We start from the raw sequence: 14,907 nt of genomic DNA on the forward strand, positions 1-14,907 counted from the left end.
GATACATAGAGTTACATTTTCAAAAATCTAACCATACAAACTATATATTTCTTCAGCCAATTATCCAGCAATATCAAATGAGCACTATGCATATTTAAAGGAAGGAAGAAGAAAATGTCCTCTTAATCAAAGATACATAAAGGGAGTGGGAAGGTGGGAGATGAGATGAGATCTTCTCAGAAGTTATTCATGGAAGAGTTCAACAGATCCAAAAGTCCAACAGATTCAATGCCCTTTGAAAGCTAAAGTTCATTATGATGACCACAAGTTACCAAAATCAACTTGTCTTCAGTGACAGAACAAAGTAAGTGATTTGTTTTATTTTAGAATGGCTTCAAAAAACAGATTAAAACTTCTTTTAATGTTCATTTTAAAAGATCACATCTGGAAAATTTACAAGAAGCAGTTAATTCTCCAATTACGGTAAATAAATAAAACAAATATTTCTTTAAAAAAAAATACTCTAGTACATACCATACAGGCTAAAGTATTAGAAGTGCAAAGAACAACTATGGGTACAGCCTTATTTCAATAAGCACTTGCAGAGAAAATAGAATCTTGCCTATACTTTTAAAATCACTGCAATTATCATAGAATATTACAATATTGCATATACTTCTCTGTTGTCCTTGCTAGATTCTGAGCTTCCTTAAGGAGGAATCAGATTTTGTTACCTAGTGAATCTCAGCATAACGCCTGAAATTTTGTTCAATAAATGTATCTTAGGCGAGAGAATGAATAAACAAATTAATGTATGAATGAATGAATAAATCCATGGACAGCTGATGCAAAAAGAGCTCGTCTCTATCAGGGAATTCCTTTCATTCACTCCTTGCTCTAGCAAAAAAAAAAAATAAAAGTGAGACAAAATTAGTTCCCTTTCTACACTCAACAGTAAAATGTCCACAGATGTTGTTATCTAGGCAATGCTCTCTGTATACTAAGAACAGCTAAACCTTATGGTGTCAGGCCCAAGTGCTTCATATGTATAAGCTGACTGAATCTTTCCAGCTACCTATGAAGCAGTAGTTGCAATTACCTCTGTTTTATTACAGCTGAGAAAACTGAGGAATAGGCAAGAAATTTAATAATTTTCTAAAATTATCCACTAGAATGTCAACTAATATAAACTAGAATATAAAAACTTTTAAGGTCAGAAAAGTTTGTTATTTTTTATTCATGACTATATTTTCAGTGTCTAGAAGCCCTAACACATAGCAGGTATTCAATTTAGACATACGTAGATAGACAGCCCTTACTCCTAATCATTATGCTAAACTGTTCCAAGATATATGAAATGATCTCTGAGGGAGGGAGGTGTTGAGTAGCTTACTAAGACTGGAATGTCCATACCTACCTCCTTCTGCTCAAAGGGGATGGCAGAGCCCAGGATGAAAGTGAAAGAAGAGAGTGAAAAAGCTGGCTTAAAATTCAACATTCAAAAAACAAGGATCATGGCATCCAGTCCCATCATTTCATGGCAAACAGATGGGAAAACAATGGAAACAGTGTCAGACTTTATTTGGGGGGCTCCAAAATCATTGCAGATGATGACTGCAGTCGTGAAATTAAAAGACACTTGCTCCTTGGAAGAAAAGCTATGACTAACCTAGACAGCATATTAAAAGGCAGAGACATTACTTTGCTGACAAAGGTCCATCTAGTCAAAGCTATGGTTTTTCCAGTAGGCGTGTATGGATGTGAGAGCTGGACTATGAAGAAAGCTGAGCACCAAAGAATTACTGCTTTTGAACTGTGGTGTTGGAGAAGACTCCCGAGAGTTCTTTGGCCTGCAAGGAGATCTAACCAGTCCATCTGAAAGGAAATCAGTCCTGAATATTTACTGGAAGAATTGATGCTGAAGCTGAAACTCCAGCACTTTGGCCACCTGATGTGAAGTACTGACTCATTTGAAAAGACCCTGATGCTGGGAAAGATTGAAGGCAGAAGAGAAGGGGACGACAGAGAATGAGATGGTTGAATGGCATCACCAACTCAATGGACATGAGTTTGAACAAGCTCCGGGAGTTGGTGATGGACAGGGAAGCCTGGCATGCTGCAGTCCATGGGGTTGCAAAGAGTCGGACACGACTGAGCAACTGAACTGAGCTGAGCCCTGGAAACCCAAAGTAGCCATTACCCCATCCTCAATGAGAAAATTTATAGGTATGCAGGCAGCCCCTGTCTCTATAGGAAGGAAAGGAAGGAATCTGTTCCTAAGTGAGAGATATAAACTGTTCACTTTTCCATGGAGTCACAAAGAGCCTTTTGGACATGACTGAGAGACTAACACACACACACACACAGTACTACTCACTGAGCTAAAATAATTCATTTGTTAAAACTATTCCCAAACAGCCTAAACAAATTAAAGATCTTTGGAAAGTCTACAAATTGCTCCTTTTTCATCACTAAAAGCCAAACCAGTGTGTTGGAAATTTTTAGAGTCTAAATCTCTGATAATAATAATTGTCCTCAGGCTCTAGTCAGAGCTTCCGCTTTCTTTCAGATATAGCAGGAATTGTAATTCAAATGATGCAATCTCAGTATAATTTCTTTTGTCTATTAGATAGAAAAATCATCATTATAAACAATGAACACAAAAACATCAGTGTAATCATGTAAGTCCTTTTCTTTTCCCCAGTAGAAGTTTCACTGGGTATCTCTAATACTCTAATCACAAAGATATTGTTACACAAACTTGTTAGTTATTTATCATGATATATGGGGATAGGGGTTGTAGAAGCATAGATAATACTTCCAATTGCAGAAAGAATCCAGACAGAAATTGGCTGAATGCTTTACACACAGTAAGTGATCAATACACATTTGATAAATACATGAATGTATGGGTGAATGATCTAATAGCTTGCTTATATTTATAACATGCTGCAGGATGGTACCTTAGTATATGTAGTATTTAATTAAATAGTAACATAAAAGGTTTAAAGATATACGTAATATTTTACCTGCAGAATTTTACCTATGAATTACTATGTAATCTTAACTAGCAAATTTAAAACAATTACCGCACGTCACCATTGAGAAGACAGAAATGTTCATGTATTTATCCTTTAATGATATATTCCTTTCTCAGTAATTATCTTTCCCCTAGTTAGAAATTCTCATATAATTAAAAAAGAGTCCACAGAAAAATTGTACTTACCTGCTCTCTAGGTTCTGAAATTAATAGCATAAATTGAATAACTATTAATACTATTGGATAGTACTGATCAGACACTGGAGGTGATACAATGATAGTGAATATTTAATATACATAGCCTTTCTATCAATTCAACTATTAATATGTGGTGGCTACTTTTAGAAACTTTCTTAATTCATGCATTGCCTTTTCTGCACCTTGTCTGTACCACTTTAGGCAAAGGAGAATGGAGGATTAGAAAACCATCCAATAAAACAAATTTTAGTAATGTGTGAAACAAAGTCTACACCTGCAAAAATGATATAGGCAGAATTATTCAGACAACTGATTCAGTCCTACACATTGTCTCTGAATAAATATAACTGAGAGTCTCTGAGCTTTTAAGTACAGGGCTCCTGACCCTGTGATTTGTGAATATATACCATCTAACTGTCCATAAAATTCTCCAGGCAAGTATACTGGAGTGGGATTCCCTGGTGGCTCAGACTGTAAATAATCTCTCTGCAATGCAGGAGATCCAGGTTTGATTCCTGGGTTGGGATGATCCCCTGGAGAAGGGAATGGCAACCCACTCCAATATTCTTGCCCGGGAAATCCAAGGACAAAGAAGCCTGGCTGGCTACAGTCCATGGGGTCGCGGAGTTGGATATGACTGAGAGGCTAACACTTTCACTTTCTTTCACCATCCAGCTATATCTGTTGGTCGAATGAAAAAGAAGCACTTGGGTGATGGACCCTGGAGTCTTACTCATTACTGTTGAATACTGATGGTATTTGGTATTTGATTTTTCCCTTGAGCTGTCTGCTTTCTTCCCCTCTTCCTTTTTTATTGTTTGACTTTTTCAGAGCACTAAGTAGAAAAGACTCACAAGAAATATAAGTTCCCCTCAGAATCCAGAAGGAATATTTAAAGATGTGTTCAAGTTTGTGGGCAGTGGCCAAGCCAAAGCAATTCCACTGCTTAATATAAAAACTTAAACCTATTGATATGTCAGAAAATTTTCCTGGAGTAGAGAACACTTTTGTATAGTATAAACTGCATATTTTGTAGAGAAACAATGAAAAAGAAATGGATTCTATTAAAATGTTCTTTACATGCAACTGTTTCAAATAATATAATACAAATATGGATTCTCTAGATTAAGAAGCATAATCCATTATTTCTGTCCTTTAGTTTAATGAGTAGGCATAAAAATGTATTTGAGTTACTATTTGGATATATAGCCATTTTATATTACAAATTTTACCTAGTGCTAGACATGAGTATTAGATTAATAAATTAAAAATCCTTTTATTCATATAGCCCCATTTAATTTTTCCTTTTAAGATTTAAAATGTCAATGATATTTATATTATTTGTTAATTACAAATTGTTAGCCTCAATCATTTGTTGTATTAAAGTCATCTCCATTTATTATAGTAATTAGTGTCTGCCAGGGAATCTTCTTTGAATTTCATAAATGAAAGTCCTTTAATATTTTCAAATACTTGAATCTGTAATCAAGATGCTATGGTTATACTCTAGCCTAACACTCTTCATATAGAAGACATTTCATAAATATTTCTTAAATGAAGAGAGCAAATAATGAAACTTCACATTAGGACAGTAAATATGTAGAGTAATTATTAATTTTATAATGGTTATTCCATGATGAAGAGTCACCTCCACTGTCTTTACCAATACCATGAATACTTAACATAGGTAATATGTTCTTAATAGATTAATAAATCATTTTAGGAAAATTTTGCTGAAATAAACCCATGCAAAATTTATAAATAAAACAGCAAATTGTGCTCCTTATTCACCACCTGACAAAAACAAAATAAAATGCCATGTACATCCCACCTTACCAGTAATATCTGAATTTAGTAATGTTCATTCACAAGTATTTCTTGGTACTTTATTACTTTTAATATAGTGTTATTTTCTATGGTTATAAATATTATATAAATGGTATACTGTATTTTACTAAAACAAGCTTTTTGCACTTCATTGTTTGAGAAATCTAATAATGTTGATGCAATAGCTACATTCATTCATATTCATGGCTGTATTTCATTTAAATACTGGCAAATTATTTTTCAGTGGTGGCAACCTTCCCATCAGTGGCTCATACATCCTCAGTCCCTAACTTACATCCTTGTCAGTATCTGAAACTTTCAGATTTTTCGATCTTTACCAACCTCATGGGTATAAAACATTGTCTCATAGTTTTGGTTATTTTACTGCTAACTAGTAAAAGTTCAGATCTTTTCACAAGATCTTATCTTGGTATGTTTTTCAATTAGTTTATATGATTTGAAAGTTTCCTTTGTTATATTCATTGTGTTGTCCAATATCATCGGCTACTCTGTAGTTTTTCTTAAAAAGGTAGCTTTTGATGATTAGAAGTTTCTAATTTTTACATAGCCACATTTACCAATTTCTTCTTTTATTAGTTTGTGCTTCAAGTGTCCAGAAGTCATAAAGACATCCTATATTTCCCAAGGGAAAAATGTTATCTTCATAAATAGATGATATTGGGAAAGGCAAGACCCTGTCACTTACTATATTCCCCAAATCTATTTCCACTATTTTACTTCTCTAATAATCTGTATATTATAATAAGTTTGTCAAGTCACAGGAAAAAAACTGCTCCAATATTATTAGAATTAGATTGAATTTATAACTGGGGAGAACTGACGTGCTTTTGATATGGAATCTTTCTCTACATGAGCATGTTGTAGTTCTCTATTAATTTAAATCTTATAAATTTTTTTCAATAATGTTTCCACCATATATATAACTTGGTAGATTTTCCTTTGGATATTACTATAATTAGTATCTCTGTTTAAATTAAGCTTCCCATTTGCTTTTTGTTATATAAAAGGCAATTGATTTCCATGAGTCTACCCTGTTTCTAGGATTCTTTTCTATTTGGTCACCCACTCATGTCTGACCCTTTGTGACCTCCCATGGACTGCAGCACGCCAGGCCTCCCTGTCCCTCACCATCTCCTGAAGTTTGCCCAAGTTCATGTCCATTGCATCGGTGATGTCCTCCAGCCATCTCATCCTCTCACGCCCTCTTCTCTTTCTGCCACCAATCTTTCCCAGCATCAGGGACTTTTCCAATGAGTCAGCTATTTGCATCAGACTGAACTCATTAATACTTAATAATTTGTAGATTTTCTTGCATTTTATGACCAAATCATCTTGTCTTCAGACATTGACAGTTCAATTATTTCTTTTTATTTAATAAATACTTGTATTGACTTATAGTTAATTTACAGTATTGTGTGAATTTCAGGTATACAGCAAAGTGATTCAGTTACATAGGTGTATATATGTACATAGTAGTAATAGTGTACCATTAGTCACTCAGTCAAGTCCTACTCTCAGCAACCCCATGGACTGTAGCCCTGAATTCCTAATGTACTCTCCACCCCCACTATCCACTTTGGTAACCATAATTTTATTGTCTATGTCTGTAAGTCTATTTCTGTTTTGTAAATAAGTTCACTTGTTTCACATTTTTATATTTCACATATGTGATATCACATGATATTTTTCTTTCTCTGACTTAAGATGATAATATCTAGGTCCATCCATGTTGTCCAAATGGCATTATTTCTTTCCTTCTTATGGTTGAGCAATATTCCATTGTATATACATAGCACATCTTACTTATCCATTTATTTGTCAACAGACATTTAGGTTGCTTCCATGTCTTGGCTATAGTAAATTGTGCTGCTATGAATACTGAGACGTCTGTATCTTTTTGAATTGTTTTCTCTGTATATATGCACAGAAGTAGGATTTGCAGGATCATATGATAACTTTAGTATTTTTAAAGAACCTCCAGACTCTTCACCATAGTGGCTGTATCAATTTACATCCCCACCAACAGTAGTACCTTTTTCTCCATACCCTCTCCAGCATTTGTTATTTGCAGACTTTTTTGATGATGGTTATTTTAACTGGTGTGAGGCGATACCTCATATGTAGTTTTGATTTGTATTTCTCTAGTAATTAGTCATGCTGAACATCTTTTCATCTGTCTGTTGGAATTTTCTCTTTCCAATTCTTTAAGTAATTATTTATTTTTCTTATCATATTGGCTAGATCCTTCAAAAATATATCAAATAACAGACAATCTTTTTTTAATTTATTTTTTAGATGAAGAATAATTGCTTTACAGAATTTTGTTCTTTTCTGTCAAACCTCAACATGAATCCTGACCTAAAGTGAACCACCATTATGTGTACTGTTGTTTAAAGAAATTTGTAGGTTTTTTTTTTTTTATCAGATTAAGGGAGTCTGCTTCAACTATGCTGAAAATATTAATCTAGATGGATACTAAATGTTATCAACTGTTTTCTCCAAATATGTTGAAATGAGCATGTTTTTCCTCCCTTCGTAGGTTAATGCAGTAAATTATATTAATTAATTGTTAATACAAAGTTTCACTTGCATTTGTGGGAGAAACTTGATTTGGCTACCATAAATTATTGTTTTTATAAATAGCTATATCTAGTCTGTTATTATTTTTAAAAACTTAGGCTTATGTTCACTAGTAAGAATGATAAAGTTTTATTTGTAATGTCCTTTTTTGACTTTGTTTCCTGGCCTCCTCACTTCTATTGACAGAATTCAAAATAAAGATATGTGCCCCCAGATAAAAACTTAGCATACTATGTATTTAACTTCATATTGCTGTTGACTCTTCTATTCCCACCACCAGTTTAAGAGAATATAAAGAAACTCTTCAAGAATAAGAATTGTGGTTTGCTCAGAGATATAAACCTATTTCTCAGTAGATGAGTACCCAATACAATTTTATTGGATTAATGAAAGATTCTTAATTTTAGTTGGCAATGTTTCCTTATTTTATTTTTCTTGATGAATTTATATAATCATGAAATAATTAAATGCATTCATTCACTGAGAACTATGTACTTAATGTCTACAATGTGTTCTGATTAAAAATTCTACATAATATGTCAAAACTATCTTTATTGATTAATACAAGATCAATGTTTATAAATTTTCTATGTGATCTTGACACACAGAATGTGTATTTTTCACTGCTGGATACAGGAACCTATTAGTTCAGCCTTCAAATTAGTTAAATACTTAGTTACTAAGGTTTTCCTATTTGTGTTTGGACTGGCTGTTTGACCAATTAAAGTCATCTATACTGATAGCAGATTTGTCAATTTCACCTTCCAGTTCTGTCAAAATTTGCTCTATTTTTTTTTTAAATCTGTGCTTTGAAGCATTTATTAAATTTGTTTTTTTCAGTTATTTTATTTTTATTTTATTTTTATTTTTTATAGCTATTGTATATGATTTTTTTTAATTTTTTAAATTTTAATATCTTTAATTCTTACATGCGTTCCCAAACATGAACCCCCCTCCCACCTCCCTCCCCATAACATCTCTCTGGGTCATCCCCATGCACCAGCCCCAAGCATGCTGCATCCTGCGTCAGACATAGACTGGCAATTCAATTCTTACATGATAGCATACATGTTAGAATGTCATTCTCCCAAATCATCCCACCCTCTCCCTCTCCCTCTGAGTCCAAAGGTCCATTATACACATCTGTGTCTCTTTCCCTGTCTTGCATACAGGGTCGTCATTGCCATCTTCCTAAATTCCTTATATATGTGTTAGTATACTGTATTGGTGTTTTTCTTTCTGGCTTACTTCACTCTGTATAATCGGAATCTATAAGATATCTATAAATTTAGAATTGTATTTTTTATCCATTATATGTAATGAATGTTTTATCTCTAACAAATTTTTAAAGACTATTTTATCCAATATGAATATAGTTTAAGTGAGTTTTCTTACATTCTCAAACTTTGTGTGTGCTTGTGTTTTAGGAATGCATCTTACAACCTTAGCATCAGTATCATGTTAAACTGTATTCAAGCCTGTGCTGTGCTTAGTCGCTCAGTCCTGTCCAACTCTTTGCAACCCCATGGACTGTAGTCCACCAGGCTCCTCTGTCCATAGAGATTCTCCAAGGATAGAAGAATACTGAAGTAGATTGCCATGCCCTCCTCCATGGGATCTTCCCAACTCAGGGGTCAAACCCAAGTCTCCCACATTGCAGGCAGATTCTTTACCACCTGAGCCATCAAAGAAGCCCAAGAATACTGGAGTGGGTAGGTAGCTTATCCCTTCTCCAGGGGATCTTCCAGACCCAGGAATCAAACCAGGGTTTCCTACATTGCAGGCAGATGATATCAGGGAAGACCATATGTACTCCAATATATACTATGAGCTCCCCTGGTGGCTTAGTTGGTAAAGAATCTGCCTGCAGTGCAGGAGACCTAGGTTCAATCCCTGAGCCAGGGCAGATCCTCTAAAGAAGGAAATGGCAACTCACTCCAGTATCTAGACTGGAGAAATCCCATGGATAGAGTAGACTACAGGCTACAGTTCATGGGGTAAAATACTCTCCCAAATTTGAAACAAGTGACCTAAGAGCACATGTTGCCTGATTTAAGTTTGTTAAGGTATAATTTTGTGGCCCAGAATGTGGTTAATCTAGTGAATGTTTCATGTGGGCTTGAGAATAACGTGTATGCTGTAATTGTTGGATTAAAGTAATCTACAGGTGTTCACTTAAGTCCAGTTGATTGAAAGTATTGTTGAATTCAACTATTTACTTCCTGATTTCCTGCCTACTGGATCTGTCCATTTCTGACAGAGCGGTTTTGAAGTCTCTAACTATGATAGTGACTTCATCTATTTCTTTTTACCAGTTCTATCAGTTCTTACCTTACATATTTTGATGCTCTGTTATTAGGCATATATACATTAAGGATTGTTATGTCTCCTCACAACTGACCCTTTTACCATTATGTTCAGTTCAGCTCAGGCGCTCAGTCGTGTCCGACTCTTTGTGACCCCATGAATCGCAGTCGCCAGGCCTCCCTGTCCATCACCATCTCCCGGAGTTCACTCAAACTCACGTCCATCAAGTCCGTGATGCCATCCAGCCATCTCATCCTGGGTCGTCCCCTTCTCCTCCTGCCCCCAATCCCTCCCAGCATCAAAGTCTTTTCCAATGAGTCAACACTTCGCATGAGGTGGCCAAAATACTGGAACTTCAGCTTTAGCATCATTCCTTCCAAAGAAATCCCAGGGCTGATCTCCTTCAGAATGGACTGGTTGGATCTCCTTGCAGTCCAAGGGACTCTCAAGAGTCTTCTCCAACACCACAGTTCAAAAGCATCAATTCTTCAGTGCGCAGCCTTCTTCACAGTCCAACTCTCACATCCATACATGACCAATGGAAAAACCATAGCCTTGACTAGACAGACCTTAGTCGGCAAAGTAATGTCTCTGCTTTTGAATACACTATCTAGGTTGTTCATAACTTTTCTTCCAAGGAGTGTCTTTTAATTTCATGGCTGCAGTCACCATCTGCAGTGATTTTGGAGCCCAAAAATATAGTCTGACACTGTTTCCACATCTATTTCCCATGAAGTGACGGGACCAGATGTAATACCCCATTTTATCACTGATAATTTTCCTTTCTCTTAACTGTGCTCTAAAGTTAACATTTCAGTGTTTACTCTAGAGTTTTTTGATTAGTGTTAACATATAAATCTTTACTCTTTTAATCTTTATGTGTCTTTATATTTAACATGGATCTCTTAAAGACAACACATAGTTTTGTCACGTTTTTTATCTTCTCTGCCAAACCCTTTTAATTGATATTTAGGCCATTAATGTTTAAAGTAATTATTGACATATTTGGAGTAATATCTATTGTATCTGTTACTGTTTTCTATTACTTTCACTTTTGATTCTATTTTTATCTTCCACTCTTTCCGCTTTTGTTGTCGATTATACATTTTATGTGATTCCATTTTGTCTTTTCTCAGCATGTCAATTATTTTTTACTTTTTAAAAAAAATCAATGTCCTTAGAGTTTGTAATATACATTTACAACTAATTAACAATATTTACAACTTTTCTAAGTCCCCTTTCATATAACACCATACCACTTCATGGGTAGGATAAATATCTTAAAATAGCACTCCTGGATCCTCTCTTCAATTCCTTGTTGCTATTTAATTTGCTAATACATGAGCATATTATGCTATTATTTTTATCAAATTATTATCTTTTATATCAATTAAAGTTTTTTAATGTTTTTATTTTACTGTCACTTTTTTCTTCTGTAAGTCATCGCGTTTATTTGTATAGATCCAAGCTTCTGATTTATATAGCTTTCCTTCTCTCTAATGAACTTTCAACATTTCTTGTAAACAAGTCTACTGATGACAAATTCCCTCAACTTTGTTTCATTTCTCCCTAACTTTCAAGGATTAATCTTTCAGGTTACAGAATTCTAGGTTGATGTGTTGTATCTCTCAACACTTGAAATATTTTTCTTGCTTACTGGTATCTGAGATGTCAGAAGTAATTCTTATCTTTGTTCCCCTGTAGGTTAGATCGGTTTTTTTCTTTGTAGTTTTTTTTTTCATGCTTTTCTTCTTTATCTTTGATTTCCTGTAGTCTGACTATGATATGGGGGCTTCCCTAGTGGCTCAGACGGTAAAGACTCTGCCTGCAATGCGAGAGACCTGACTATGAAATACCAGGGTGTAAATTTTTTTACTTTATTTTGCTTGCTATTTTCAGGCTTCCTAGAGTTGTGGGTTGCCATCTGACTTTAATGTAAGAAATTCCCAATCATCATTACTGCAAATATTTCTCCTTTTCCACTTTTTTCTCTTTCTGATATTTCCAATATGCATAGATTATATCTTTTGTAATTATCTCAAAGTTCTTGGATATTCTTCCTTTTTTTAACTCTTTCTTCCTCTTTGCTTTTTAGTTTTGGAAGTTTCTATTCACACATTCTCAAGTTCAGAGATTCTTTCATCAGCCTTGCCCAAGCTACTAATGAATCCATCAAGGATATTCTTCATTTCTATTGTAGTGTTTTTGATTTCTAACATTTTTTTTAAGATCTTTCTGCTTATATTACCCATTTATTGTTGCATATAATTTTCCCATTAGAACCTGTAGCATATTAATTACAGTTACTTTAAATTCACAATCTGGTAATTCCAACATTTCTACTATATTTGAATCTGGATCTGATGTTTGCTCTGTGTCTTTAAACTGCATTTTTGCCTTTTAGTATGCTAATTTTAAAAAAAAATGTAATGATAGATTGGATTGAAGACGCTCCAGAAAAGAAGGCCTTTAGTGAATTGGTGGTAAGATATGGGATCAGAGAAGTGTTTGATGGCCCAATAATTAGGTCTCAGTCTTTCAGTGAGTGTGTGACAGTCCTTCAATCTGACCTGTTAGGTGCAGCAGGATGGCTAGAGGGGGATGGAATAAGATATTTTCCTTCCCCTTAATTATATTTTTAATGTCCATTTTAATAGTATCTTACTATTTTATAAACTTTACCACATATAATATTATTACTGAGTTTACATTTATTATTTAATATATTGTTATTAAACAAGATTATTATTAACCTAGCTTATATATATTGGCTAGTTTACTTGCTCACAGTTCATTTTTGCCTATCAGGCCTTTTTCCTGAAATAATTATATTTCTTTTTAAAATATATCCTTAAAAATTTTCTTTGTGAATCTACACCAGTGGTGAAGTTGATAACTTCTGTCAGACATAAATTGTACTTTTTCCCCTTTGTGTTTAAATGATAGTTTAACTATAAATACAATTCTCGGTTTATTGGTTACTTTGCCTTTGCCCTTCAGAGGTACTGTTCCACTGTCTCTTGGCTTCTATTGTGGATTGAGATATCCAAAGTTTCAATTTCTTATAAATTCATATTGGTAAATAATTTATCTTTTTCTCTGGCTACTTTTTAAAATTTACTCTTGGTCTTTGGCAGTCATCAGAATCACTATATATTATCAGTATATTTTTCATAGTCTATTTAGGATTCAGAAGGATCATGTCATTACTTAACTTTTGCCAATTCTTTACCCTTATCCCTTTAAATAACATATGTCTTCATTTTTATATGCTCATCATCTCTATTCTCTAAAGCTGTCTTAATCTATCCCCTTGCTCCTAACCTCTTTTTCATGTTTTAAACTTACATTTTCAAGGTGTTTATGTACATACCTATCTTGGGGAAATAATAAGCATTTTTCAAAGATTAATAATATTGTCCATGTGTCAGATAGGAAATGAAATTCTTGACTTTGACTCATGAAGTGAACATCTAATGTAGATTCTATAATATAAACTGCCTGAATGCTAGTTACATGAAAATGAATTCATTAGTGTTACAAAACTATAATATAAAATGAAATACATTTAGAGTAAAAAAATTTATGTTAGCAAATAGAAAACATAAGTAGTAAAGTTCAATGTATAATAAAAATATGACACAAGTTAGTCATGATGACTCATACTTCTAGACTTTAGTTCCATAAAGGAACATACTCTCTAAAATAACAGGAAATACTCATTTACATAAAAATCAATGTAGAGTGTGACGATGGCACCATTCAAATTGTTGAATGGTAGAAAGGGTTATTATATAAAATGTTTTAAGCTGGCTCTGCTATTTATAATACTAACAAAATGCATACTGATAGTTCGATCTTAGTTAATTCATAAAATCCAAGATTAATGTTATAAAAGGGTCACAAATCAGAGCCAAAGAATAAAGGAGTATTCACGGTTACTAATAAATTGCTCCATGAATGCTTGGCCACCCTTGCAGATAATGATGTCACAAAATGATGAAAGAATAGTTAAGCAGCCAACAAAGTGCCAGTGCTTGGCAGAGGCACTGATCATTGCATCATTCTTGGACCAGAGCCCTTGAAAGGTGAACACAGCTATTAAAAGAAAATGAAAAATTCTAAGGATGCAAGTTTCAACTGGTAACACTTCTCTTAAAACTAGATTCTGTCAATACTTAAACTCTTAGAACAGGTAAGTAAAGTTCCAGATAGGAGGAGAAAGGAATTAATGGCTATATTGTAGCTATCCCACCATGTTATCTGACATATACTAGTTAGTCCCATATACAAGTTTCCAATTCCTAGGTTGCATTCTGCATCTGTGAACTTAACACATATTTTTGAAATTTATAATAGACTTCCTGAGCAGGTGGACCAGAAGTACTTTTTTACTATAAAGCTAATAATATGACTAGTTAGGAAATGATCTGAAAAGTAAAAAGGAGTTGGGAGTGGGGTGGGATTTAGAAGTCTATGTACCAAAATAATATTTATTGAATAACTCCTTGATATGAAATTAATCTACAATGACAAAATGGTGGTTTCTTCAAATGGGGTTGGTGGGGAGATATCAACTACAAAGGAGCACAAAAGAGACCTTGCAGAGAGGAAAAGGTTCTATATTTTGATCAGGGTGGCTATTACAACAAGGCTATACATTTGCCAAAACTCAAACTCTACATTTTAAATGGGTATATTCTATTGTATGCAAATCATACTTCAAGAAAGTCACTCTATAAAGAAAAACAAGATATTCCTATACGTCAAATTTGGTAAAGAGAACAAGAAACATTTGTATTACTTCTTTTTTTTCTGACCATTGATCTCCTACTCTTTATTAGGAACATATTCTACAAAGGCCTGCCTTTGGTATCGATAGCAGGAAAGCATAAAAACTTTGCTTTTGTGAAGATTAAAGGAAAAGTAATTGGTAAAAATACCTGCCACTGGGGCAACAGTCATTCACCCCTCCCACTCTGGACTCAGGCTGA

General features: G+C 34.0%; 1 protein-coding gene across 1 annotated transcript in view; it reads right to left on the reverse strand.

The window, feature by feature from the left end:
* Positions 1–14,907, reverse strand: part of USH2A (usherin) — a 939,490-nt gene that overhangs the window by 812,865 nt on the left and 111,718 nt on the right. The window lies entirely within an intron of this gene.

Source organism: Ovis canadensis, chromosome 12 (genome assembly GCF_042477335.2).
Source record: "Ovis canadensis isolate MfBH-ARS-UI-01 breed Bighorn chromosome 12, ARS-UI_OviCan_v2, whole genome shotgun sequence".
NCBI classification, from domain to species: Eukaryota; Metazoa; Chordata; class Mammalia; order Artiodactyla; family Bovidae; genus Ovis; species Ovis canadensis.